This window comes from Globicephala melas, chromosome 5 (assembly GCF_963455315.2).
Source record: "Globicephala melas chromosome 5, mGloMel1.2, whole genome shotgun sequence".
In the NCBI taxonomy this organism is placed as follows: domain Eukaryota; kingdom Metazoa; phylum Chordata; class Mammalia; order Artiodactyla; family Delphinidae; genus Globicephala; species Globicephala melas.
This window is the reverse complement of record NC_083318.1, coordinates 16,897,638-16,923,380: the sequence shown is the minus strand read 5'-3', so window position 1 is coordinate 16,923,380 and position 25,743 is coordinate 16,897,638. Positions and strand designations below refer to the sequence as shown.

At 35.8% G+C, this 25,743-nt stretch overlaps 1 long non-coding RNA gene across 2 annotated transcripts in view; it reads right to left on the bottom strand.

Annotated features, from left to right (window-relative positions):
* Nucleotides 1-734: 734 nt before the first annotated feature.
* Nucleotides 735-25,743, bottom strand: part of LOC132597333 (uncharacterized) — a 378,699-nt gene continuing 353,690 nt past the window's right edge. The window contains exons 3-4 of one of the 2 annotated variants that reach the window (XR_009563923.1): nucleotides 20,947-21,032; nucleotides 735-3,593 (exon numbers count right to left, since the gene is read on the bottom strand). This is a non-coding gene — a long non-coding RNA (uncharacterized lncRNA). Of the gene's footprint in view, nucleotides 3,594-20,705; nucleotides 20,761-20,946; nucleotides 21,033-25,743 lie in introns of those variants that run through there. The other variant, XR_009563922.1, reaches the window with a different exon arrangement.

Here is a 25,743-nt window from a genome sequence, read left to right as displayed (position 1 = left end):
CGAGCAAAAGTTTGGGTGAGTCATTTATGCAATACTCAGCAAAAGTAAGAGTGATGCCAAGTTTGTAATTATGTTGTTAGATTTATCACTGACAGGCTTTAGAGCTTCAGTATTTTAAAAAATGGCTACCATGCAGATAAAGGAGAAAAGGGATTGCCAAAATATATGGATTTTTACAATTTATACTTGTTCCTTTTCACCCAGTTTTAAGGAGCTTAACTTTCAGCTACAGAATTGGCTTCAGGGTGATCTGAAGAACAAATACAAACTTACTCTGGGAGATGATCTTTTTTTATTAGTCCCTTTAACGGTTTTAGGTTATTATATGTGTGTATCGTGAAATCTAGTCACTGTAGTTACTGCTTTTGAAAACTTTTGATCCCTTTTAATTCAAGACTAGATTTATTGTCATTATGAGTATCCAGAAATAGGCTGTGTTTAAGTGAATTTATTTGAGTTCACAAATGTTAATAAAATGAGTATTTTCTTCTTGAGTCATGGCATTTTATGATCTTTGTTGCTATGGTTAGAAGCTCAAAAGCACAATGTTAGCTTTATATAAAATACTTAATGCAAAATAGTATAGTCTTAAAAGTGCTTCCTGTGAACTCGATGGCATGGAACTAATTAAGATGCAAGCAGCAAATCCATGCAGATTTTGCTATGCCACCAAAGGAACTAGCATATATACAGGCAATATATGGCAATCGATGTTAAAGAATTTTTTATTATTTTCATAATATTTTTATTGGATCAAAACATAGACCAATTTCCACATTAAGATTTCAGGAATCTCGACAAACCTGCATTATCATATAGAAACTAAAATAAATGTTGCTGACAGTATCATATAACTTAAATTATTTAAAGTTTAATAATGTGCCCATAATTGAATGTATATTAATTTTGCTTTTGGGAAAAAAATGTATTTCTGACAGAATTATTATAATTAGCAAAGAAAAAATTCTAAACTATAAAATCTAAAAAATAAGCAAATCGTGCAGGATCCTAATTTAGGATTCCTAATTTAAACATTTTGCTGAGTTTTTACACATATTAAATTATACAACAATTTCCATATAGGTTTCCACCTATTAACACAGTTTCCAAACAGTGAAAACTTCTTGAGGATTGCATGTATTTTTTCCTCCAAATTTCCTAACAAATTTATACTTAGCCATCAGGGCAATTGAAACGCTGCTAGACCCAGATAGACCAGATTCTCCTCCATAATCCTCTAAAAATTATCCTATTTTCACACAGTCTGGGAATCTGTTTGAGGAGTTTTAAACTATTAAGAAACAAGTGCTTAAACCACGTCTGAAAGCAAGTGCTTGGAAAACTGATGGCTAATTTCTCGTCCTATGTGGGAGAATTCTCTGTGTGTGACATAGGATGAGGAACAAGCCAAATGATCTCAAAACAACATCACTGGAACATTTTAACTCCATGAAACACTTACTTCCAAAGGGAGATTCTGAACACTGGAATCTGGTTTTCCTCCTTTGTGGGGCAAAGAAAACATTTTCCTTTTCCTTCATTTTTTTTCCCTTTAATGTTTTAAAAAACAACTAAAAAGAAGCCATGCGTGTTTTTCTAGTAGTATCATTTTTCTGGTAGCTGAGACATTCTTAAGTCTTACGCTACAGCACTACAGAAATAATATTATTGATTTTATATTTCAGGTATGTTTATGATTTAGGCTTCACTTTGGCTGAGGGAGGAACTTGAAAAATGTTATGCCAACAAGGATTACTGTGAAAGTCAAGAATCTTTCTGATTGCTTAATGAGGTTCTCCATTTTGCATCATAAAAGAAATATGGAACTTTGTCAAAACAGGATGGAAATACCAATCATGTTTTCTGTTGCTAACCTAAATGCCTGGATATTTAGTCTCAGAAGCACTCTGGCTCCAGCTGGATGTCACGATGATTGGGTAGAAACTGCCAGGAATCAAATCTTATAAATGCAGAAGAGAGATGAATACTTCTAAATCAGAATTTACTGATTACATAGCACTGTTTTAAGTAGTTTAAAATATTAAATCATAACAACCCTATGAAATAGTTACTCTTACCCCTGTTTTAGAGAGAAGGAAGCTGCTTCTCATAGCAGTTAAGTGACATGCTTAGGTCCTAAGGTCAGGAACCAGCCAGGTAATATTTGAATTGGGCAGATCAGGCCCACAGTCTACACTTTGAACCAGCATGCATGCTGCCTCAGAAGAAAGTTGCAGTGTATCGTGCAGACACCATTGTTAGGGCTCCTACTGCGTTCGTCACCTTTGAAAGCAAATACTTTTCACCTCAGTTTTGTACAGTATAAGGAGAAAATTGCTGTCAAACAATATGTAAAGCTTCTTTATTTTTGATCAATGTGGAAAAGAGAATGATTGTCAGTTTTTCTGGTTAACAAAGACACCTGAGAATGTGTTAAGTTGGACTGAGACGTCATCATTCTAGAATATTTAAACGCATAGAGAAGTATTGTCTGTACAGAGAAAAGTCATTTCAAAGTAAGTGTTAAGTCTTGAAATTATAGAATTACCTAAAAGAAGATAAAAACTTATGAAGAAAATCTATCATCTTGGTGCTAATCTTGACAGAATTTTATCTGTAATTGTTTACGGGCCAGTGAGAATGATTTCTGATGAGTCGCTTTATATATTACCACACATATATCATATACTGTACATGTGTATGCACTGACACCCAATCATTTATATAGCTAATGTAATGCAATGTTTTCCAATTAACTTTTATGGGAAAATTCTGTGACAGAAATTTTATTCTCATAAATATATTACATTGAGTGTTTTGGTTCCAAGGACTATAGTCTGAATCCACGTGGCTCCTGGAGCCTTACCAGAAAACAACACGATTTCCAACCTTGCTGAATATTCCATGCTCTCAGCAATCGTGTTATATAGGAAGCCACAGGCTAAACTATTTCAAAAACATCTCTGGATTGAGAAATGATTTATTCAAATGGAAGTCCATATGAACCAGTTATCTCATGGAAATTGCCTCATGTATCAGGTGAATGATATCTAGATAATTCTGTAGTTACAACTCCAAAAAACGAATGATGCCAAGGCATATATAATATTGTCCAACATATAAGATTCATTGTATTTTTTTAAGAAGCAAAGTCCCTGTTCTCCTCAATCAAAGCAACTTCTCAAAACAGCAAGAAGAAATCCTTCTAGTTCTCCTTGGAATTGAAGGCAGGAAAGGGTAGGACATGTATGTACCAACTTCTGGAAATTGTCTCCTGGGAGATCTGAAATATGTTGATTTTAGAATCTTAAAAATAACGTGTCTATTGATGAAACAAATGTGTTCCAGAAATACTTAGTGTGAAAACTGAAATCACAATTCTGAAGAAATGGGGGTACGTTATCTCCATTGTTCACCAGTGGAAGCAGGTATTGGAAGGGTGGCTGTGCTAGGTGCACAGCAGGTGCAGCGCTGCAGGAAAGGAAACTATTTTCTGCTTGTTTCTCAATGGCAAAGTTCTTCTTCTGATGCCAATGTTCTCATCACACCATCTTGGGATAACTCAGAAGCAGTTGCTGAAGAAACTTAAAGCCCTAAAATTAGAGAAAGATGGAAAACTTGAGGACCACACAAATAGAGAATAGTGAGTTCTGTGGTTATAAATATTTAGTGACAGGCATTTTGCAGAGAAAATGAGAAGCTATGTCCCGCCCACCCTTAAGAATAGAATTAGTAAAATATATTATTAATATACGCAACTTGAAAACTTGTAAAACTTCAGAAAATGAAGAATCCCACACAAAGATCATTCACCTAACAGCACCAGGCAGAGAGAGAGAGAGAGAGAGAGAGAGAGAGAGAGAGAGAGAGAGATTGATTAACTTACTAAAGAAGAAATTAGAAATCAGAACCCCATACCATATGATCAGAAGTTTGTGGTATATAGTTTTTCTTATGTTAACTGAAGTAAAATCTATGTCGTTCTCTTCATGTGTGCTGCCCAGGGGTGGGACAATATTCAGATGGCGCACTCAGAAGGGACAATTGAAGAGAGTTTTATAAAGGGACTATTTACAAAGTGTGATGAGGGCCAGGGGAACCCACACTGCCTGGTTAAGCATCCTGGTGCTAATACCAGCTGGACAGTTACCAGACCCATTGAGAAGATTAGCTGTGGGAGAGCAGCCACCCAGCAGGAGGTGTGGCTATAATTAGAAAAAATCAGCTTGTGCCTGACCAAGTGTCCACGGGGAGGTAACCTAAAGAATAAATGTCCAGTGTGTCTCTCTTTCTCTGATCTCTTATATGTGCCCCCTATTGCTTAAACCCAACTAAAATCCAGAAGGAAAGGGAATTTGGTTGATATAGTAAATAGAAGTGAGAATACCCAGTGCTACAAGAGGGTGGACAAGGTTGAGAGTAGATTTGGAGGGGAGACTCTTGGACACATTCAAAAGCATTTTTTTAGTTTTCATGTCTTGAATTAAGATAGGATCTGTGGGGGAAATCCAATGATGTCAAGAGTCTGGTACTCAGAACGTGTAAACCCAGTCATCAACAACTTTTATAGAAAAGTTGCTTTAACAAGGCTACTTCTACCTAGGTGTACTTCAACATTCAAGGGGCATTTTTTATGCCCTGCAAAAGTCAGAATTTAGCCTTAAGTATTCTGGGAAAAGACTTCCAGTTCTGAGATTTTTTTTTTCACTTTGACTAGTATAGAAAAATTTTGATTTGGTTACTTAAAAAAATACATATATTTGAGACAACAGATGGCCTCATTTAGACTGTCAGGGAAAAAAGTTAGAGTGAAGGAAGGTATCTTTTTGTACTATTATGAAATAATCTCTGAGGCCCCATATATATGCACACATATATTTTTATGCATGTACTCTTAATTAACCAGGTACTCTGCCCTAAGGAAGATTTACTTGGAAAGTACAGTCTGTTCACTCTTATTATCTTTTTAAAGGTAAAAGGTGACAAAAAGTTCTGTATGAATAATAGAGGCACAAGTACCATGGTCTTGACAAAAAAAAAAAAATCCTTTTACTTTTGTAAAGATTATGTATTACTTTGTGAGCATTTTCCAAAGGAGACACAAAACTCCACGAGAATTCAGAGTTTGATTCTTTAAATTAATCTCACCATAGAAGTTGATAGAGCATTTATCAGTCACTTCAAGAAGTGAGATATTTCAAACAACACATGAAATGATCTTTTCCTTCTTTTTTTTGTTTGGACTCTAGGCTTATGTTAATAAAAGATGAAACAACTTGAGTCACGCATCTTCTCCTCACTCATCATTTCAGATGGTTCCTGACTTTTTGATACAGAGGTTTTATCATCTCCCACCAGGGAAACACACAGAACATGTTTCTTTTCCTTTTAAATAAGAGTCTACTTCTTCCTTCCTCCATTTTTCTCTTTCTTCCTTCCTTCCTTCCTTCCTTTCTTTCTTTCTTCCTTTCTTTTTCTTTCTTTCTTTCTTTCCTTCTTTCTTTCTTTTCTTTCTTTCTTTCTTTCTTTCCACCAGGTCTTAGTTGTGGCTCCAGGGCTCCTTAGTTGTGGCTCACCAGATCCTTAGTTGTGGCACATGGGCTCCTTAGTTGCAGCATGCATGTGAGATCTAGTTTCCTGACCAGGGATCAAACCCAGGTCCCTTGCATTGGGAGCACGAAGTCTTATCCACTGCACCACCAGGGAAGTCCCAGAACAAGTTTCTACGTTATGTCCTGATGGTTATTCAGCAGTTCCATGGAGCTCTCTGTTTTCTTGCTTGATTGAAACAAACTTGATGATCTTTCTACAGGACAATATCAAAGGTCAGTACTTGCTTCTGTGTCTTCAAAATATACCTGGCACAATTGTCATCCTTACAGGCCTGAACACTTGCAGAAGAAGGTTGAAAAGTACAAGCTTTTCCTGGAATCAGTAATGTTGCACATTTTGGCCTCCTATCTATCCCTTAAAGAAATCATTTTATTGGTCGCCTCATGTGCAGGGTTATCTCAGTGGTATTCTCTAGATTCAGCCTGATTTACTTTTCACGCATGAAATGTGTATAGTTGTATAAAAATATTATCTATTATTAACTAAAAATAGCCTGGATATCTGAATTGATGCCATTTCAGAGCAAGAAAGTAAAATATATATGGCCCCTAGTTTAATTTTAGTCTAACCTCAGCTTTAAAGAAATCACTATGAATTATGTATTGATATGTAGTTGCAATAAAAAACAATAATCATCATATTAGAAGCTGAGATTTTTTTGTTTTTGTTCTTTTTCTCCCCCAGGACCTAAGAAGAATTACCTGTAATCTGTCTCCTCTTTCTCCATGTAGGGAAGTGAGGCTGTTAAGACATGTGTTAAGAGTGGAGCTCAGAGCCATGCCTGAAATTTGTGCTTCCAAATCATGCATGTTCCAGCAAGCACACGACCTTGGTGGGGGACTCCAGAGGACAATTATCTCTGCTGGACTCTAGCAGCTAGTTTTCCCACACAATAACTTAGAAAACACACGATCTGGAGCACAAAGCATAGGTTTCTTTCAAAAGCATAAAATGATGTCATTAATGAAGGTTTTATTTATTTGGACAGGCAGCCTAACAAGAAGACAAAATACAGAAGTTGGAGCAAGGCATGCCCATGTGAAAGCTGCCTCCCCTTCAGGTTAGAAAGATGTACGCTGGTGTGACGTGCAGGCAGCTTCTATGTAATGAGGAGAGTAAGTTCATTAGCAAATCATTTTGTAGAGTCTTTGTAAAGCATTTATGAGATCCATTAAAGCCTCCAGTGTTTTTTATATGACATGAGATAGTTTTCATCATTACTCAAGGTCTCACAATTCATGAGTAATACCAGAGATCAAATCTCCTGACCCTCTTTCAGCGTCCCTTCTACTAGCCTCAGTACCATTCTATTTACATATTTACGAAGAGATAGCCAACACTTGAAAATGCAAATCAAATTCTTTAGGAATTTGATTTGTAAGCAAGTCCTGGAGGGGACTGGGGAATTTGGAGGATACTTTGCTTATTTGGAATTTCTCACCTTCAGCTGTCTGGTCTGATAAGCCAATAAAAAGGCATATTGTCTCTCCTTCCTCAAAGGCATGACATCTGATTATTCCTCTGGCTGGCATAAAGTAATGATGTGTTTAAGAGATAGAACTGAAAATGGAAATTATTCAGTGTGTTATGTGGTGAAAGAGAAGTAAACCAAGGACACAGGTTAAATGCTCAGTAAATTAAGATAATTTTTTGCCAATTTGGACGGTTGATAATTTAAAATTTAAGTAGAGGATCAGAAAATATATTTGTTGTCTTTTAGTATTATTCCACCCTTTTAGATTTGGGGCAACCATATTTTCCTTTTCTTTCTTTCCCTCTCTCTTTCTTTCTTTCCTTCGTGGTATAACAAATGTTTTAACTCTTAAATATAATAGATCTACCTCATATTTAACTTCAAGAATAATTTTAATGAAAAATATTTTTTACATGTCACATTGTATTTTTTTTTTGTACTCTCTAGAATGTATTCATTCTGCTGCAGGAGTAGCTTCAGAGCATCTAACATGCCATAATGCTAGAAACAAAAATTGCTAGCTTTTAAAAAATACGTATTTTCTTAAACAATAAGAACATTTATTACCTAACTTAAGAAGTTGGTTCTACAGGGTTGGTTCTGTAGCTCACTGGTACCTTAAGGACCTTTTCTATCTTTTGAGTTGATCATCCATTTATTAAGAATATATCTTTCACAGTTACCAGATGGCTGAAGAAGTTCCAAATATCTTATATTCATACAAAAAAACCCTTCCTGCTGTTCTCCATTTCTACCTGTCATTCTGTATTTCTATCTGGAATTATCTTCTATTACCTTAAATAACTCTTCTTAGTTTATTATTGTAAGACATATCTGCTTGTGATTAATAGCATATTTTCATTTTTTATGAAAAATATTTATTTTAATTTTTAAAAGATATTTTTGACTTGGTGTAAAGTTCTAGCCTGATGGATTTTTCTTTCTGTATTTTGAAGATTTTTCATTTTGCTTTGGATTTCACAGTTTCTGACAAAAAAGTCAGTCAGCATTCAGTCAGTGTTGTTCCTTTGCAGGCTCATTTGGAGAATTTTCTTTGACTGCTTTTAAGGTTTTTCTCTTTGATTTTCAGCATTTCACTAGGATATGACCCTGTGTGATTTAATTTATATTTATCCTGCTTGAGGTTCATTGGGCTTCTTGATGTCCTTGGAATATTCTCAGCAGTTATTTCTTCAAATATTGCTTCTGCTTTTCTCTCTCTCTCTTCTCTTGTTTTGAGACTCCAGTTGGACACATTAGAACTTTTGAGCAACATGTCACATTGTATCTTAACTTAGTACATTGCATTGTAAACATATTTTTGATGTAGTGTTTCTTATTCTAAAAGCCCTACAGCTTACCAAAGAGAATACGTGAGAATTCAACATCCTCTGCTCTTAATGAGAAGCCAGGAAAACCAACACAAATACTATTATAGTGATAAGTATAAGGACTTTGTATGGATTGAAATATTGGCTTTTGCTATAAATGGAGTCTTTTGAGTCTGCCCAGCTCACCTTATCTGGCTAAAACACGTTGGTATATTCTCCTTTAGAATTTGTTTCAGCTTGCTTGCTTCCCTCCCCCTCCATCCTTAGCACATATTTCAGATTACCTATAAAGGATTGTATTAAGAAAACACTATGATTAAAAAAAAATAAGAAGAAGAACTTTTAAATTAAGGTCTAACTCAATAGGGTGGACCACTTTATGAATTGCTACAACTGTGTAACCACCACCCAGGTCAAGATATAGAAATATCCATAATTCCAGAAAGCTCCTTTGAGACTTTTCAGAGTCAGCATTCCCAGAAGATAACTACTCTTTGACCTCTGCCATCATAAAATTGTTTTGCCTGCATTTGAAATAGAATCATACCATCTGTATTCTTCTATGGCTGGTATTATTTGCTTTGTATTACATGCGTTAGATGATCTTTAAGAGTTATCCTCCACTCCAGTTTTTAAATGTAACTAAGCCTTAATATACTATTCTGACTTTTCTGAAAGTGTCAAATGTGAGTCACAAAACCACTACAAAAAGAAAGATTGTTCATTAGTTGTGAGAATAAATTAATAGTAACTTCACTTTGTAATGGTTAATGTAAAGAAAAATTGCTTCAGATCCTCACATTCACGTACGCACCCCTCTCTCATGCCCATATTACAAAATAAACACACCTAATTAGGCAGTAGTTACATCAAAATTCTGGAAAGATTACTTAAGTCTTCAGCTTGACACAGGTTGAATCATTACATGTTCTCAATTAGCTCAAAATTATTGTGAACATAGACTTAAATAGCAAAAATTTGAACAGAGCTTGCGTGGTTGTGATGGTTAGTTTTATGTGTCAACTTGACTGGGCCACAGGGATGCTCAGATATTTGGTCCAGCATTCTGGGAATGTCTGTGAGGGTGATCATGAGTAAGATTAACATTTAACTTGGTAGACTGCATAAAGCAGATTGCCCTCCCTAATGTGGGTGGACCTCCTTCAATCATTTAAAGGCCTAAATGGAACAAAAGGGCTGACCCTCCTGTGAGTAAGAGAGAATTCCTTCTGCCTGACAACTTGAGCTGGGACATGGGTCTTTTCTTGCCTTTGGACTCAGATTGAAACATCAGCCCTTCTTGGGTCTCAAGCCTGGTGACTCTCTGGACTGGAGCTACACCATCAGCTCTCTTGGGTCTCCAGTTTGCCTGTTGGAGATCTTGGGACTTCTTAGCCTCCATCATCTTGTGAGCCAATTCCTTATAATAAATCAATCTTTCTGTCTCTCTCTCTCTCTCCATAAACACATTCTGTTGGTTCTGTTTCTCTGGAGAATCCTGACTAATACAAATTTGTACCGAGAATGGTTCTAGAACAGAATTTTAAGTTTGAGCTTTCTAGATTCTGGGGTTTCCGGTATTGACTCTGTAATCTGATTAGATTTAAAGACACCAATGAAAAAACAAAAAAGAAAGACACCAATGACTCTCCAGTACTAAGAAGAGCACTGAGATTCCACGGTGTAATGTGGAAATAGAGATACACAAAACATCACCTTTGGATACTCCTAATCAGCCACTTTGAGAAGCAAGTATCTGGGTGACTGTGTATATAATACTTTCAAACATTCTTAGTAAACTAATAAATATAATGAGATTGGTTGCTCCTAAGTTTGCTGGACAAAATGAGGAAGGAACAGGGTGAGCTCAGGGACTCTAATTCCCAATTAAAGCACAACATAAATAATCTGAATGCTTCTTTGTGCCCTGAAGGAGATCCTTATTTCCTGTAGCTTTAGGACTGAAATTATTGAAAATTAAACCCAGAATCTCAGCATGACTGGTTGAATTACAACACAAATTGAATTCTTATCCTTGTAGGGTGTCTACTGTTAAAGTGAATTGATTGGGAAGAAACGGGATCCGAAATTTGAAATGGGGACACATGGGAAGACTCTGATGAGGCTGGCAACATTGGGCCCCTAAATTCTGATGAGTCTTCTTTGCCAGGAGAAGGAGCCTCTCTACTCCCCTCTGAGGGGGTTAACTCTGCATTGTCTGCAGAAACTCTAATGGTTTCCCTCCCCTGAGGCAGTTGCCATGTAAGTTGCAATTCCACATCTCTTCCGAACCCACCTCTGCCATCCTTCTTTGCTTCCATGGGTTTCTCTGGAGAACCCTGACTAATAGAGTGGTTGAAATTTAGAAGACTATATACAATACTCTTCAACTTTTCTTTAGATTGGCTGGTAATACACAGGAAGCTGCAACATCAAAACAATTTTCTGAACAATATTAACAAAAAATTACCAAACTGGACTAGAGAAGAAATTACTTTTCTAAAGAAAAGCACAAAGTTATAATTGGGTATAGAGCAAATTAGAAAGACATAATAGGTCAAAATTAAAACATATATTGTGTTCTTTCAGGAAGCATCTTTTGTGGGGAGTTGAAATATGGTAGTCCATAGTCAGACTTGAGGTGAAGTGACCTGAAATGTACTTGAAAAGAATAATGACTTACATGGGCTTCCCTGGTGGCGCAGTGGTTGAGAGTCCACCTGCCGATTCAGGGGACGCAGGTTCATGCCTGGGCCCGGGAAGATCCCACATGCCGTGGAGCAGCTGGGCCCGTGAGCCATGGCCGCTGAGCCTGCGCGTCCGGAGCCTGTTCTCCACGGCGGGAGAGGCCACAACAGTAAGAGGCCCGCGTACCACACAAAAAAAAAAAAGAATAATGACTTACATTGAAAAGGAAGGGTTGTATGTAGTGAAAAAAAGACAATTTCTGCTTTTTAAAGAATAAATTTCCACTTCTGGAAAATTCTTAGGAATATTAAAATATACTCACAAAAGATTCACAGTATTGAAGACATAGATATTGGCATTGGATTGGAAGGTGTAAGTTTAATGCATATTATTTTTCTATGAAAAGATTTACCCTCTGATTCTAGTGTTAAAAAGCACTACATTTGACCAATTAGAAAGGGAGCCTAGTTTGAATTAGGAAAAAATCTTAATTATAGAGTTTCTGAAAGTAGACATTTTTCAAGGTAAAACCTTAAATCAGAGATGAAATTAAGATTAATCAACAATTGGTAACACATAGAACCAAACACTCAGGATGGATGCTAGCCATAACTGGGGCAGAGTCCCATGCCCAGTTCTGCTGGGCAATGATTCTTGAGTTATTTAGGAAAAATATCTAGAAAGCCCTGGAGAAGAAACAGTATTGGAAAGGGGCAAAGGTGAACATGGAGGCTCCAGGCAACAAGAATGAAAGTGCCTAAATATTTTAACAAGTGTTTTGGCCTTATCTGTGGTTAGTAGTTGAATATCAGCTCTACCTTAACTTCACTGTTTACATAATCCTTGCTGGCATTCTCCCTTTTCATAAGATAAGGAGGAATCTCTAAAGTTGAAGCACTCATTTGTTTTTGAACGCCGATGTCCTTGAAGGATTTTATTTACTTAGATTGAACAAAACCATCCTCTATGACTATGTGTATTCTTTTTATGCTTATTAACCTCTTTGTTTTCTATGTAGTGTAAAGAAAACGCAAGATAGAAACTTTATTTCTTTACTAAAAAATGTTATTGTAACTAAATTGTAACTAATGTCATATATATCCTATCATTCATTCAAGGATGCATTTGTTCCTGCAATTATTCATGTAGTCAACATACTTTGAGAAAAGCATGACTGTCTCTTCAGTGTTGTTGTTATTGTTGTTGTTTTTTAGAATATTTAATAGTCTATGTTTTCTAATCTCTTTTATATATAAAATATTTCTCTGGTTATTAGACAAGTATGTGCTCCACCTCGAAAATACACAGGAAGCACAGAAAGTTTTTGAGAATATAAAAACAAATACCCTTGCTAGCACTTGATGATATCACTTGGTGGACTTTGAAATGTTTTTAGAAATAAGCTTGTAATTCAACTTGAATATAAAATTGCAACAGAGTTTGGCATGGGCATTTCATGTGATGTCAAAAACAGCAAAACTGTTATTTTAATATCACATAGTACTTCACAGTATGAATATTTTATAATTTACCTAACCATTCCTTTCATGTTGGACATATAAATGATTACAAACAATACTATGATGATTAGATTTATGCATACATATGCGCATGCATTTATGAATATTTACTTAGGAAACATGATGAAAAATTTAAGAATCTTGACGCATATTACAAAATTAATTCCAGGAAAAGTTGTATTGATTCCTATTACTGCCAATAGATTATGATTCTTCTTACTACGTCCTCCCCAACTATTGCATATTATTATCAATAAAACTAAAAAGTAACTTTTGATTTTTTGTTGCGGGATAATGATTATTAACCCTAATTGTTTATAAAGAAAGGTGATTTTTGATGCAGTATTTTAATTCTTTTACTTTACTATTTTTGTTTTTATTCTTATAATTTTCCACAGCAGCATTTCCCTGCTCTTTCTTTGTGTTAAATACAATGATTGCTGTTTACTTTTTCCTCAGTAGACCTAAGCTCTTTCTAGGTAAGACAGTTCTGTAATCTTTGTATTAGCTCTGTACTCCTTCACACCCAGGATATTAAGAGACTGAATAAATGAGTGAATGAAATGAATAGGTTACAAATCTTCAACCAAGTAACAAGATGTTTCATTTTATGGTCTATTTTTTTATAGTGTAATATTCCTCCAGGTTTCCAAGACTTGAATAGTAAGGGAAAGCTGGGCTACTTTAACTTCAGCTGGTTCTTTTGGAAAATTTTAGGAGAAAATAAAACACAGTATTTATTTACTACTGCTTTTGAAGATTTATGCACAATATCAATAGTGAAAAAAAAAAAAATACAGCAACACAGACTCACAAAGACTACAAAGTATCATAAGAAAAATATTCGCCTTCCAAAAAATCTGGAGTAACAGTTGAAAAAATATTACATCTTCAGTGTAGTATTTATGCTCTTTTTATCACATTACTTCAGAATACTTTGGTTCGGATTGGAATGCGACTGGGTGCTTTTCTTTATGCTCTTGAGAAAAAAAATAGCAACCCAAAAAAAAAAAAAATAGAGATTACATCATCTCTGATTTCTACTTTGTGTTTTAAATCTTTTTTTTTTCCTCTCAATAATGACAGTTTGGCCCTCCTTTGTTTCAGCCATACTTAGGTTAAAATAATGCTTTTTGAATTGGAACTTCCCATTCAACAGTGGACTTTCTGTCTCATTCAGAATTCCTTAAAATGTTGATGGTCACTAAAACATGCTGAGGAAGGACATTTTGTTACATAGATATCATTATGACACATGAAGGGATATTACTAGTTAATTTCCTTGCAAATTGCTGTTCTTTGAAATTTGTTATGTGTATTAAATGATAATTTTTGAAAAAAGTTATAACACAATGTATAGTGAACATATGTCAAACATTTATATCATAAATTAATGAAGGAACGAGCGGGATAACAAAGGTGGTTCAAAAGAGGACACAAGAGACTAAAATATATAGTCAGGAAAAGAAAAATAGCTGAAATAAGTCATCTAAAGTAGATTCAAAACTGGTTAATGCTCTACAGGGTAACAAAACCATAACCTTTGGGTTTTGTTTTTGTTTCTTTCCTGCTGGATGGAAAGCATCTGCATCTGTACATTTGTTAACATTTATTTGCAACTTATCCATTTGCTATAAGTTTAAATCCAACTTTACAAAATCTGAGCTCTAAAAATAGTCAAATAATAAATCATACAAAGTTACATTTTCTTAGAGCATCTGATAACCTTTAAGTTGGATTGTTAGAGAATGCTCTTGTAAGATATTGAAAACAACACTGTAACTTTTTGCCTTATTTACAAGTTTGGGTAATTTTTACTACATAGGAGTTAAGTGGATATATATGTAGTATGAGATGAGACCTTATTCTCATCTTTGATTTAAGGGGTATTTTCATTTATGCTTTATCTTTTGTTGGATACTTTTTCTTGTCTTTTCCCCATTTCTCTATATTTTTTAACTTTTTAATTATCAAATGGTAGGAATTTGTTCATGTATGCTGCTACTACTTAGTTTTTGTTGATTATATGTCTCTTGTCTTTTTGCTGTTTCCTTAATAGCATCGTTTGATGACCAGAAATTTTTATTTTGAAATAATTTCAAACTTACAGAAAAGTTACAAGGATAGCTATGAACTCTCCTGTACCATTAACTAATTTTTCTTTATCACTTTGTATATAGGCGCACATGCTATTATTAGTATTATTGCTGAAACATTTGCAGGTGCAAAGCTTGTATAAATGTATAACTCCGGTGATCGCCACTCACAAAGATCACAGTAAAAATAGTGCCTTTTATAGATGTGAAGTCCAGGGTCGCTGAGTATATTTCCTCCCCAGGTAGTCTTTTGTCTAGAATTAGTAACTGCTTATTCTGGTACAATAGGAAAACTGATATTCTGATGCAATGCCAGTCTGTAACCTAGTGGAACATTCCTAGTGAAATGAAATTAGCTAAAAAGGAGTGGCATGGTTGTTATACAACTTACTGCATTTCACTCACAAAAGCTGGACATCAAATATTCCCACAGTCTTCCTCTTGGAGGAATTGCATCTGAGCTCTACTACCTGATGACTATAGGAGTATAGTAAGTCCCCTACATTTGAACCTTCAAGTTGCGATCTTTCAAAGATGCAAACATGGAATTTATTAATGAAGACCTGATGGAATTGGAGGCCCAGAGAAAGGATGAAGAGAGACCAGAGAAAGAAGTAACTGAAGAACCGAAGAAATTTACGACGCAGGAAATGGCAAGGGGATTCTCTTTATTTGAGGAGGCACCGTGAGTTTTTGAGGTACAGAACCCGAACGTAGAACAGTACAGGAAGGTTGCAGCAGCCATTCAGAATGCAATCCAGTGCTACCGTGTCATCCATGATGAGAAAAAAAAGAGCTACTACCCAGATATCACTGGATCGTTTTTTCAAGAGGGTAGATAGAATTGAATCCAGCAAGGAACCAGAACCTGTGCCATTGACGTCAGGCGTGAGTGAAATTGCAGCTTGCCCTCCGTCTCCTACTGCTGACGATCCTTCAGCTCTACCATCTCCCACCTCCTCTCTCTCCCGCAGTCAGTAACCCTTCTTGCCTGTTCACTCAGTGCCAGCCCCTGTATGCCAGCTGTTGTACTCTACTACTGTATTTTTCAAGGTCCTGTATTGTAAGATTAAAAATGTCCTCATTCTATGTGTGTGTGTTTATGTATTATTTGTGTGAAAAGTATTATAAACATATTACAGTACAGTACTATATAGTCGATCATGTTAGTTGGGTACCAAGCTAACTTGGTTGGACTTATGAACGCACTCTTGGAATGGAGCTTGTTCGTATGTAGGGGACTTGCTGTATTTCATTTAGAGCTCCTGTCTCTTCATTCTCCTGCCTGCTTTCTACATATGTTTTTCAAGATAGCCTCTTTCAGCTACTTAGAAACCCCAGCAAGCACATAAAGCTATTTGGGAAGTGTGGCTATTGTTTAATTCCTAGAAGTATTATAGTTCAGTCTCAGCGTTTTGTCTCCAGAGCTGAATGGTGAAGTGCTTTAGGGTAAAACTGATGTAGTTTATAACCTTATACAAGTCTGCTGCTGAAGGTCTACTTATATTTGTCTTTCTCTTGGTTTTATATTCCCCTCCGATTTGCAACAAAAGAATTATGTCACATTCCTTTGATACCAAGTACTACATATCTGTGGACCATTTATCTATGTGAATTAGAATAGAAAAAGTAGCTGGAGAAAATTGGCATCTATTTTATTACTCCTTACTTGAAGCAATGTCTATGAGCACTAATTTTATTTTTATTTATTTATTTATTTTATTGTATTTATTTATTTTTAAACATCTTTATTGCAGTATAATTGCTTTACAATGGTGTGTTAGTTTCTGCTTTATAACAAAGTGAATCAGTTATACATATACATATGCCCCCATATCTCTTCCCTCTTGTGTCTCCCTCCCTCCCACCCTCCCTATCCCACCACTCTAGGTGGTCACAAAGCCCCGAGCTGATCTCCTTGTGCTATGTGGCTGCTTCCCATTAGCTATCTATTTTACATTTGGGAGTGTATATATGTCCATGCCACTCTCTCACTTCATCCCAGCTTCCCCTTGCCCCTCCCCGTATCCTCAAGTCCATTCTCTATGTCTGCGTCTTAATTCCTGTCCTGCCCCTAGGTTCTTCAAAACCATTTTTTTTTCTTTTTTTAGATCCCATATATATGTGTTAGCATACGGTATTTGTTTTTCTCTTTCTGACTTACTTCACTCTGTATGACAGATTCTAGGTCCATCCACCTCACTACAAATAACTCAATTTCGTTTCTTTTTATGGCTGAGTAATATTCCATTGTATATATGTGCCACATCTTCTTTATCCATTCATCTGTCAATGGACACTTAGGTTGCTTCCATGTCCTGGCTATTATAAATAGAGCTGCAGTGAACATTGTTGTACATGACCCTTTTTGAATTATGATTTACTCAGGGTGTCTGCACAGTAGTGGGATTGCTGGGTTGTATGGTAGCTCCATTTTTAGTTTTCTAAGGAACCTCCATACTGTTCTCCATTGGCTGTATCAATTAACATTCCCACCAACACTGCAAGAGGGTTCCCTTTTCTCCACACCCTCTCCAGCATTTATTGTTTGTAGATTTTTTGATGATGGCCATTCTGACTGGTGTGAGGTGATACATCATTGTAGTTTTGATTTGCATTTCTCTAATGATTAATAATGTTGAGCATCCTTTCATGTGTTTGTTGGCAATCTGTATGTCTTCTTTGGAGAAATGTCTATTTAAGTCTTCTGCCCATTTTTGGATTGGGTTTTTTGTTTTTTTGATATTGAGCTGCATGAGCTGCTTGTAAATTTTGGAGATTAATCCTTTGTCAGTTGCTTTGTTTGCAAATATTTTCTCCCATTCTGAGGGTTGTCTTTTGGTCTTGTTTATGGTTTCCTTTGCTGTGCAAAAGCTTTTAAATTTCATTAGGTCCCATTTGTTTATTTTTGCTTTTATTTCCATTTCTCTAGGAGGTGGGTCAAAAAGGACCTTGCTGTGATTTATGTCATAGAGTGTTCCGCCTATGTTTTATGGGCACAAATTTTAAAAGGTTTTTCTAAGTTTCTCTTGGTGTCCTAGTATTGATGTGGAGAATTTAAATATAAATCTTTAGTTTCTTATTAAGACAATATGGCAAAGGCATCAAAATCATGAAAGCAATATTAGAAAGAACACAATGTGTCAAAAATGACTCATTTATATAGGTGGTAAACTCTGTAGTAATGGTTATCCCTGCTGATAACCATTCATGGTGGAAATAAATCCTATTAGAAGAAACCAGAACTTGTTAAATCGGATCATAACCTGGCCAGAAAAGTAATTTCGACCTATACACCATGCTCTCTGAGTTCCATTTTAAGAAAAAGGTAACTGTTTGGGAGAGTTATGGAAAGTTTCCACTTTATTGAAGCAGGTCAAAATAAGGGAGAGTCATACCTTGAGAGTCATATTATCAATTTGTACATCACCCTTTAATTAGAAGCTCAAGATCTAAATTTTAGTAAAATATGCTCCCCACTTCAGATGCCTGTAAATAATTAAACCTCACTCCCCCCTGAGGCTTACACATCAGTGAGAGAAGAACATTAACAGGGAATTAACAAAGAGGAAGTGAACCATGTGATTCAAAGGTGGTGGACTTAGAGGTGAGAAATCCCTAGAGAGGTGGAAGCTTCTCCTTGTTGTCAGGATTAGAAGATCTGGGTTTATTTTATTAGGGAAATTAAAACTTTCCTTATACCTCACAAGTAGATAAAGAACCTTTATGTTGTCTTCTGAAAGGTCATCAGTGCTATTAATTCTTCATTAATTCTTCAGAAAGAAAAAAATCAATTGAAACGTAGTTGGTAATAATGACAGAAGAGCCTTGGGGGAAATATGGAATTAATTCCACACTTTCTTACCTCGTTGCTAACACAAATAATCCTGCCATCTACCACATCAGAAGAATGGGTACCTTGTAGCTACTTACCTATTAAGAAAGTGTTACAGCAGAGGCTCCATCACTCAGCAGGGATTATCAAAGTGATTAAAGCATAGAAAGAGCAGGTTGGTGAAAGGTGACTTTTGTGCTCCTCAGTCTGATATTTTGTTTTTGTATTTAAATGCATATAGGAAATGCTGTATTTAACTAAAAGCTTTATTTTTTTCTTTAAAAGTTAATAGTGACTTTTTTTTTTTTTTTTTTTTTTGTGGTACGCGGGCCTCTCACTGCCGTGGCCTCTCCCGTTGCGGAGCACAGGCTCCGGAGGCGCAGGCCCAGCGGCCATGGCTCACGGGCCCAGCCGGTCCGCGGCACGCGGGATCCTCCCAGACCGGGGCACGAACCCGCGTCCCCTGCATCGGCAGGCGGACTCTCAACCACTGCGCCACCAGGGAAGCCCAATAGTGACTTTTAATTATAAGATTTTCTTTTGAAAAAGCCTGAGTTATTTTGTTTTTATAGTTCATTCTTATTAAGGTCACACATCTCCTACAAACAGAAAAGCGAAAAATCTCCACAAAACTACCCCAGTTAAATCCAATAAGTTATAGTATAAAAACTTTTTACTGTTTAATTAATGAGATTCTAAAGAAACTTGTATTGATTTATTTAATATTATTGATAGATTTACTATTATTCATAGGAACTTAATTATTATAACTTACAATTTGCATATGTTTCATGATTTAATGAGAATATCTAAATCAAATAAAATGAGAGAATAGGGTTGTAGAAATAAAAAAATTAATTATGTCATGCTTTAAACACTTTTACACATGTATCATATAATTGCCTAAGCCAGTGCTCTTAGCACAGATCATCGTCTTGCAGAGCTGAATGGATTTATATTGCCGACTGGTGGAATGCATAAATCTTTGAATTGTAAAATTTATTACCTGAATTATATTGAGTTGGGAAAAGTTGAGTTTCAAAACACTGGTGCAAGAGGAATGGTTACTAACCGAATATCATTTTGACTTTTGAATTACCGCAAGTCCTTTACAGCAAAGCAGGAGGACAGAGTCATTAGTTTCACAAATTTCTTTCTTTCTTATGAATACCCAACACTCTAAGGTACATTTTCGGAACATTCTTAAACTGTTCTTTTTTTGGTCTACAGTTTGTTTCTCCAACTCTCCAATCTCTCTTTTTCTTTTCCCTCCATCTTTCTTTTGGCATTTCAATATGTCCAGCCTTTACTGTGCACCAGTTAAAATATGGACATCATCTTAAATTAGGCAGAAAAATACTAAGAGAAAGAGAAGAACCCAAGTTATTTCACCCTGTCTAGCTCCTTGACAGCATTAAAAAAGAATCCCATATACACTGGATACAGAAGACATGAATGCCTGAATTCCCAAATACTTTGTTGAATGTAAAGGCATTAATTGGATTGTAAGTTTAAGAAATTTAAAACTTCAGCTGGGAGTCTTCAAAGCCAAATCATAATGTGCAAGCAAGGGTTATATAATGTGCAAAGGATACTTAGTGATTGTTTATGCATGTAAATATGTTTTTAATATCTCAATGTATATATCAATCAGGCTAGCCAATAACCTTACCCCTTGTAGCCTTTCTGTAACCTTGGAAGTCTAGTTAAATTTTATTGTTAATTGAAATTAAGGGTATGTACATGTATACAGCGCTTTATTCATATACTGTGCAATGTCAACCACTTCAAACCTTGACAATTTCCTAAACTTGGCATCGAGTAATGGGGTTTATGTGTATTAATTTGGCATTCTAGTTGCAATTGATTTTGAACATTATGTTTTTCCATGTTTTGTGCAAGCTTTTTTAAAAAAGAAAATCAGATTCTATAGAACTTCTTATTTTTGTAAATAATTTTAGTACCAGAAATCTGTCTCTGCTAAAGAAGGCTAAAAGTTTCAGTGGGAATATTAGCAACTTGAACAGCAAATCTTTAGGATCCAAACTAGCTGGAAGAGCGTTTAAGACAAATGGTTTGTTTCATCTTAGTACTACATACCTCAGTATCATGGAAGAGTTATTTTTTATTCTTCTCTAAAAATGAGTCTTTGAATTCTCCTAACCATCCTCAGAGAGAAAATTTTTGGCAGTAGAGATAACACCTAGAAAACAGAACACCTGTGGGTCATATACTATTATCTCTGGAGAACGGATCTTTCTTACAGAAGAGAACTATTTTGCCAAGTTTAGCTTATGCCTAAAAATTATGATAGTGTATATTAGTCAGGTTTCTCCAGAGAGAAGTAACAGAATATATTAAAAATATTTCTGATAAGGAATTGACTTACATGATTTCCAGCCTGAGCCTGAAGACCTGAGAGCCAGGAGTGTTGTGGTGTAAGTCTGAGTCCAAGGGCAGGACTTGCTGTCCCAGCTTAGCAGTCAGCCAGAGAGAAAAAGAGAGAGAAAGAGAGAGAATGAGAGAGAGAGAGAATTTTCCCTTCCTCAGCCTTTTCATTCTGTCCAGACCTCCAATGGATTGGACGATGCTCACCCACTTTGAGGAGGGCCATCTGCTTTACTCTGTCAACTGATTCAAATGCTAATCTCTTCTGGAAACGTCCCCACAGACACATTCAGAAATCATGTTTTACCAAATATCTGGGCGCCCTGCCACCCAGGCAAGTTGACATATAAAGCTAACTATTATGTACTAGCATTTCAAGAAGTCAGACTTCAGAGTTTTCAAATCCGAAGTACTTATTGTGTTTTAAAAAAACTTTATGGGGCTTCCGCTGGTGGCGCAGTGGTTGAGAGTCCGCCTGCCGATGCAGGGGACACAGGTTCGTGCCCTGGTCCAGGAGGATCCCACATGCCGCGGAGCGGCTGGGCCCGTGAGCCATGGCCGCTGAGCCTGCGCGTCCGGAGGCTGTGCTCCGCAACGGGAGAGGCCACAACAGTGAGAGGCCTGCGTACCGCAAAAAAAAAAAAAAAAAAAAAAATCTAAGAACGGAGGATTTATATATGAATGAAAATTAAAAGAAACTTTAATTTTTGTGACACTTCATTATTTCAACATTTGGATTATGTCTAACTCAATTCAACACTTGGATTATGTCTAACTTAATCATGTTTTTATAGCAATGAATATTTAATGAATTTCTCTTATATGCATACTTCTATTATTTAATTTTATTTAAGTCACTTTCCTCTGGTAAGTTAAATATGATTTATACTTGGTAAATTTAGGAATGCTAGTAAGGATGTGGGAAGTTGTATCTCACTGTGGTTAAAAGTGCAGCTCCCCTAGAATATAAATGTCTGAATTTGAGCCTCAGCGCTAGTACTTCCTAGCTGTGTGCTACTGTATAAACCAGTGTACTCCCCAGTCTTCAGTATCCTCATCTGCACAATAGAGATTACAATGGTATCTACTTCTTAAGATTAATGTGAGGAATAAATAAATCTATGTACAACACTGAACATGTTCAGTGACATTATACAAAAGTAAACTTCCTTACCAAACAAAACTTTCATAGACCTTTAATTTTCACCTATGTTATTTAGTCATTCTCTGGATTATGTTAAGTTTTCATCAGCAGTACTTTTTAATCAGGAGTGTTTATTCAGAATTACCTAGAGACCTTTTTATTTTTTCCCAAAATATACATGCCTTAATGCATGACAATCCTGGAGAATGGGATACAGGCGTGCACGTCTTGACAAAATTACACAAGTGATTCTTAGGGGAACCACTTAGGATCCAAGCTGGGTGGACGAGAGTTCAAAATAAAGGATGTGTTTTGTTGTTATACTATACACCTGAGCATCATGGAAGTGTTATTTCTCATTTTCTAAAAATGAGTCTTTTGATTCTCCTAACCATCCCTAGAGAGATATTTTTGGCAGATAAGGCCTAGAAAATTGAACACTTGTAGGTCACTTAAAGTTAGATTCATTTATAGTTAATTTACAACTGAAACTTTTAAAAGTATATTTACCATTTCCAAATTGATAATAAATTAACTACTTTTGATTTATTTAGGTATGATAATGTGCAACATTAAAAATATATATAGTTGAACGGGCAATGGTCAATAGTTCCCTACTATTTCTAATACAAATAGAGTTTTATCAACACATTTATTTCAGACTTAGGTTTCACTTTGGAAATGCCTGGGACCTGGTGAGTGTGAGAGATGAGAGAGAGAGAGAGAGAACAAAGTGACTGCCAGAGCAATGAGTGGTTTTTGAAGTGGGTACATCTGAAGTCAAGGATATTCTCCAGTTAATGTCTCTGACTCGTAATAACCAAAGAATTTAAGGTACATTTGCCTTATTCAATGCATCCCTTGAAAGTAGCCTCACTTCCTGCTGGAATCTGTCTTTACTCTGAAGTGTAGTTTGTACTTTGATGCAATTTCACCTGTAAATTTCAGAAACCCTTTGAAGATATAGAATGGAATACAAAGGCCAGCAAATCCATATTCAATAACAAGTAAAATGAAGTTGTACATCTTTTCATTTTGAAGACATATTTCATTTTTTATTTATTTTGAAGTATTTTTACCATTCAGGAAAATATAGAAAACGTGGCTTACAGCGAGATAGTTCAGCATTCAGGAAGACCTTGCTTCCCTAACTTTCCTAGACCCAGATGGAAGGGGTGACAAGATGAAGCCTGGTCTCCCTTGCGCCAAAAGAGAGGCTAAGGAGGACTGCATTACTCTTCAGTAACACGTGTTTCTGGGTCCCTTTGTGTCTATATTTATTTTACTCCAAAAGCCCCATTGGATTCAATGTCATCTTGATAGTTCACAAATGAAAGTTCTGAAGCCCCACTAGATGTAGATTCCCAATTTGGCTGAAAGATCCATATCACCAGGAACTGGGACTTTTTTTTCTCCACTATTTTATCTGCAAAACTTAGCAGAGTGCTTGACACACCATAGGCACAGTATAAATATTAATCAGATAAATGAATATATGAGAAGTCTGAAGTGAAAGTTCTCTTCTTTTAGCAGCAAAATATAAGTTATATATCTTGTGGATTTACACTAGGGTATGTTGATGACTTCCCCCATGCCAATTATATGAGAAACAGCATTTCTGGGGAACAATGAATATTTCTGTCATTTTTCTATTCTAAGGACCTCATTGGACAGGAAAAACAGAGACCTGGCTTTTCTCTTTCCCCTTTTATACCTTTAATTACAAATTTTTACTTAGCTAGTAAAAGGTATATGTTAAGGACCAAAATGAAGTCCTTTGCATATTACCTAAATTAGGTCTCTATCAAAATTTTGAAGTGGGCATTAAAGTATATATGTATTATACATCGTACCAATGTTTTCTTAGGTCAGTCTCCCAAGACAATAGAAATAAAAACAAAAATAAACAACTGGGACCTAATCAAACTTACAAGCTTTTGCATAGCAAAGGAAACTATAAACAAAATGAAAAGACAACCTATGGAATGGGAGAAAATATTTGCAAATGATGTGGTCAACAAGGGCTTAATTCCCAATATAGACAAGTAGCTCATACAACTCAATAACAAAAAACAAACAACCTAATCAAAAAATGGGCAGAAGACCTAAACAGACTTTTTTCTAAGAAGATATACAGCTGGTCAACAGGCACATGAAAATATGCTCAATATCACTAATTATTAGAGAAATGCAAATCAAAACTACAATGAGGTATTACCTCACACAGGTCAGAATGGCCATCATTGAAAAGTCTACAAATAACAAATGCTGGAGAGAGTGTGGAGAAAAGGGAACCCTCCTACACTGTTGGTGGGAATGTAAGTTGGTACAACCACTGTGGAAAACAGTATGGAGGTTCCTTAAAAAACTAAAAATACAGTTGCCATATGATCCTGAAATTCCACTCCTGGGTATATATCTGGAGAAAACTCCAATTCGGAAAGATACATGCATCTCAATGTTTATAGAAGCACTATTTACAGTAGCCAAGACATGGACACAACCTAAATGTCTATCAACAGATGAATGGGCAAAGAAGACGTGGTAACATATATACAATGGAATATTACTAAGCCATAAAAAAGAGTGAAATAATGCCACCTGCAGCAACATGGATGGACCTAGAGATTATCATACTAAATGAAGTAAGCCAGACAGAGAAAGACAAATACCATATGATATCACTTATATGTGGAATCTAAAGTACGACACAAATGCACTTATTTATGAAAGAGAAATAGACTCACAGATATAGAAAACAAACTTATGGTTACCAAAGGGGAAAGGGGGCGGGGGAGGGATAAATTAGCAGTTTGGAATTAGCAGACACAAACTACTATATATAAAATAAACAACAAAGTCCTATTGTATAGCACAGGAGACTATATTCAATATTCTGTAATAAACCATAACGGAAAAGAAAAAAACTGTGTATGTATTATCAAGATGAGAAGCCTACAGCTCAGAGCTCAAAAAGTTTAAGTAAGTTCTCCATTTGGCACCTCTTACATGGCAGAGTTGAGGTCAGGACTCAGGAAGGAATGACTGTACAGCACATCATATCTCATGATGTCATGTTTCTTTGGAATGTATTCCTTTGTCCACTGTTCACCAAGCACATAGCCATTTACTTGTTGGCTCAATTTTTTAAAAATTTTTTTCTGAGAAGTCTTTAGTGGAGAATGGTGTATTTCCTTACAGAATTTTGAAGTATGGCTGCACTCTGTCAAATCTTGATAAGAATCTGCTAGAATAGAAATAAAGTCTATGTTTGAGATTTTTTTCCCAATGTTTAATATTACTCAGGAAGTTATTTTGCTGCTAAAATGCTCTTCCCACTATTTTCCTATTTAAGCTTCTTGCTTGCTATTCTCTTCTCAGTAGACAGTGACTAATTTTTCAATTCCAATTTACATAATGGACAATTTGGATGACAGTTTCAGTTGTGATAACTAGCTAATACACTTTCTAGCCCCATATTTTATACAGAAGAACAAGAGTCCTGGATAGAAAAGAAATGCTATGTTAACATTTTCTATCAGTAATTTCTCTTAATTATGCAAATCATAGTAATTGTTGAGAAGAACAATGGTACTTCATTTTAAAAATAAAATTATGGGGCTTCCCTGGTGGCGCAGTGTTGAGAGTCCGCCT